At 39.2% G+C, this 4,309-nt stretch overlaps 1 pseudogene; it reads left to right on the forward strand.

Annotated features, from left to right (window-relative positions):
• The first annotated feature begins 267 nt into the window (after positions 1 to 267).
• On the forward strand, positions 268 to 884 carry LOC129031589 (putative high mobility group protein B1-like 1; annotated as a pseudogene).
• Positions 885 to 4,309: the final 3,425 nt, after the last annotated feature.

Consider the following 4,309-nt stretch of genomic DNA (forward strand, 5'->3'; position numbering starts at 1 on the left):
GTAACTCAAGATGACACATGCCTTTCACTTTCCCTAGCTTTCATTCCCTTGAAATTCTCTCACTTCCCATTCCACCGTTCATTATAAAGTTCATTCCATATTTTTCTGTTCAAATTCCCAGTAAAGACAATCTAATGAGAGGCAGCATCTGGCTCCTGCTGTCATGGCTATTGCAGTACATTGAGCTCCATAGAAATAGTGCTGGGGAAAGGGAGAATTGACAAGCACTGGGCCACTCTGTTAGTGACTAAGGAAAAATCACTAAACATGGGCAAAAGAGATCCTAAGAGGCCATGGGGCAACATGTCATCATATGCATTCTCTGTACAGACTTGCTGGGAGGAAGCACAAGAAGCAGCATCCAGCTCCTTCAGTCAACTTCTCAGAGTTGTCTCAGGAGTGCTCAGGGAGGTGGAAGACCATGTCTGCTAAAGAAAAAGGAAAATTTGAAGATATGGCAAAGGCAGACAAGACCTATTATGAAAGACAAATGAAAACCTAATCCCTCCTAAAGGGGAAACAAAAGAGGAGTTTAAGGAAACCAGTGCACCCAAGAGGCCTCTTTTGGGCTTTTTCTTGTTCTGTTCTGAGTATCACCAAGATCAAAGGAGAACATCCTGGCCTACCCTTGATGATGTAGCAAAGAAACTGGGAGATATGTTAATAACACTGCTGCAGATGGCAAGAAGCCTTATGAAAAGAAGGCTGCTAAGCCGAAGGAAATATGCGAAAAGGATATTGCTGCATACCGAGATAAAGAAAAGTCTAATACAGCAAAAAAGGGAGCCATGAAGGCTGAAAAAAAGCAAGACAATGAAGGAAGAATAGGAAGATGAGGAAAATGAAGAAATGGTGAAGAAGAAGAAGAAGAAGATGTTGAATAAGTTGGTTCTAGCACAGTTTCTTTTCCTTGTCTATAAAGCATTTAACCCTCCCATACAACTCACTCCTTTTAAGGAAAAATAAAAAGGAAATGTAAGACTGTGTAAGATTTGTTTTTAAACTGTACAGTGTCTTTTTTTGTTTAGTTATACTATCAATTGTGTAGTTAGATAGCCCTCTTCTAGTGGTATTTTCAATAGCCGCTAACCTTGCCTCGTACAGTATGGGGGGTGTAAATGGCATGGAAATTTAAAATAGATTCTTCTTGGTCCATAGCACAAATTAATTATATATGGGGATGGTCATTTTTTCATCTTCAGTTGTCTCTGACGCAGCCTATATGAAATAATTGCTGCTCTGTTAACTGAACATCACTCTGTAATTGCAAGAAAAAAAAAGTTGCAGATGTTTTGTTGACATTCTGAATGCTTCTGAGTAAATACAATTTTTTAAATTAAAAAATCTTTTTTAAAAAAGGGAACCTAATGAAATCAGCTCTTCTTTCCATGCTACTTCAGAGAGTCATTTACACCGGCTGCTTATCAGAACAACCTGAGGGGCTTTAAAAAAATACCAATGCGTGGAACCATCCTTGACTTAGTGAATCAGAATCTTTGAGGATGGAAAGCTCAACATCTGTATTGTTTTAAGTTCCAGTGGCAATACTGATGCACAAATCAGACTGAAGCCACTGCCATCAGTGATGGGTCATAAGTCATGGTTCCTACAGAAGACCTTGGGTCAGCTACTCATAACTACTCTAGTCAGTTTCAACCAGATGTGGGAGATAAGGGGCAGGTAGGGCCACACTGTATGCAACATGGCCAGCCAGGGACCTGCGAGTATCTTGGCCATAAATGCACCATGAAATGTTTGCTACATTAGTCTTGTGAGGGGTAAAATATTTAAATGTAGGTTTACAGTGCTCTGTGATGTGTTTTGTGGACAAACACAGATGACGGGCCTCTAATCCAGACGTGGAGAGGAAGGGAAGATTTTTTCCCAGGTAGGGGACATCTGAGCTGAACCCTGGGGGAAAGCTAAAGATTAGTCAGGTGAAGAAAAAAGAGAAATGAGACCACCGGTGAATGAAACAGCATATCCCAGGCAGAGAGATGTTTGGGCAGCATGGTATTACAGGTTCGTACTTCAAGCATCCTCTGCCACCCTTCTGCAAACTACAGCAAGGCTTCAGAAAATGTCTCAGTTATTTATTCTGGAAGTGATTTAAGTCTCTGCCAGACATTTAAGGGCTACCCAAACCAAAATAAAGTGAACTGTGAGAGGATATTGAGAGATTAGACCAGAGAGGTATGCCGAAGCATGATTTTTGTGAAGTTTGGTGTTCAATATTCTAGAATAGTAGCTACTATTTAGTAATTATCCACATACCAGGTACTTTATTGCGTTATTTCATTTAATCTTCACAGAACCCATAAGGTCAATATTATTGCACTCACATTATACATAAGGAAACAGAAGCTCAAATAGCTTCATTTTACTTGCCACAATCATAAAGCTGGAAAATGCAGAGCTGGAATTTGAACTTAACAGTTAAAGTTCTCAGACTTTACATTTAGAAAAAGGGGAGAAGGAGAGTTCCATATTTGAAAATGAAAGAAAAAGATACCAATGTTTATGTGGTTGACGATTTGCATAGTGGGGTCATTTCAGTACTCAAATCGTTTAAAGAATTTATAAATATATTTATGCAGGTAAATATTCTGTATCCTTTATTTTAGTTTCTTTAAAACATTACAGCAATAAAAAGAACACAATCTTTAGACAAAACCTGGTGTGGATGCTCAATATGTAAGATAAATGAAAGGTCAGGTCAATAGGAGGTGGGAGGTTCATAAAGCATCAACATCACCCCATCTCTCCTCTCAGTCTTTTCAAAATTCAAGGACTCCATGGCTCTCACATATGGCCCCAAATAATTTTTAGACTCATAAACTTTTTTTCATACCACAAGCAAATGGCTCCAGGAAGCAAGCGAATGTCATATGAGGTGACAGAGGTGTTCTTTGCCCTTGTGGAAAATTGTGGCTGTGCAGGAGGGCTCTGGCCACCTATTGAACCCACTCCTGTGCTGTCACGGGTGCTCCTATGACCTAGAGAAGGGCAGAACCAATCATGGACGGGGTTTAGTGTCAGCTGCAAACGACCTTCATAGAGAGGCCCTGACGTTTGTCCTCAGAGTCCACAGAAACTAATAAAGAGATTAAACCTTAGTTTGGAAGGGAGATTGCCAAGACTGTTTTTGGCAAAGTCTGCCCACAGGAGATGATAAAGTCACCCAGGGATAATGTCCCATTGCTGGTCCTCTGCTTATTTTAAGGTTCCTTCCAAGGGGCGATAGAAGGCATCATAAAGTGATTCACACCTGTTCAAACACAGGTCATTTTAGGGCCAGCACTGACCACTCCTAAATCCCTGCTCATTTAGGGAAGTAGGAAGGATTTTAGCACAATCCATTATGGCAATATTTGCCCTGGTTTTCCCAGGACTGAAAGGTCTTGGAGGGCACTGAATTTTCAATACTAGATCCAAGAATGTTCCAGGAAAACCAGGACAAATTAGTCATCTTATGACAACCCAACACACCACAAAACTTTAGGGTGTTAACTGATCTATAAAACTTAGGGCCAGACGCTGCCATAGGAGTTCACAGAGCACAAATAATTTTTGTATATTTTAGATGTACTCTTTAACAACCAAGTCACAGCATTTACATTCTTCCTGTTACAAACTCAATAAATATACTCATTGTCTCAATGCAAAAAACCCAAGTGTATAATCCAGTTAAATATACATGAATACTCACAGCTTGTGATGGTTAATTTTATGTGTCAACTTGGTTAGGCATGGTAGATATTTGGTCAAACATTATTCTTGATGTTTCTGTGAATATATCTGTAAGATATTAACATTTAAATCCAAAGACTTTGAGTAAAACAGATTACCTTTCATAATGTGGGTGGGCCTCATCCAATAAGCTAAAGGCCTTAATAGAAGAAAAAACTGACCTCCCTTGATGAAGAGAAGATTCTGCCAGCAGACAGCCATCAGACTTGAACTGCAACTCTTCCCTGGGTCTCCAGCCAGCAGATTTTGGACCAGCACTGCCAGAATCATATGAGACAATTCCTTAATATTTATCTTTCTGTCTGTCTATCTATCTATCTATCTATCTATCTATCTATATCTGTCTATCTATGTATCTATCTGTCTGTCTATATCTATCTATCTATCATCTATCTATTCATGTACCTATTACAGATTAAGAAAAAGATCTTACTAGAAACCAATAACCTGATAAAGTTGTTTGTTTGGACTTTTAAAAACTTAGAGGGAATTTCCAGCATTACCCCATAATTTTGCAATAACCACTTTTATTCAATATTTGTTGAGTCCTCCTGTAGCT

This window comes from Pongo pygmaeus, chromosome 11, assembly GCF_028885625.2.
Source record: "Pongo pygmaeus isolate AG05252 chromosome 11, NHGRI_mPonPyg2-v2.0_pri, whole genome shotgun sequence".
In the NCBI taxonomy this organism is placed as follows: Eukaryota; Metazoa; Chordata; class Mammalia; order Primates; family Hominidae; genus Pongo; species Pongo pygmaeus.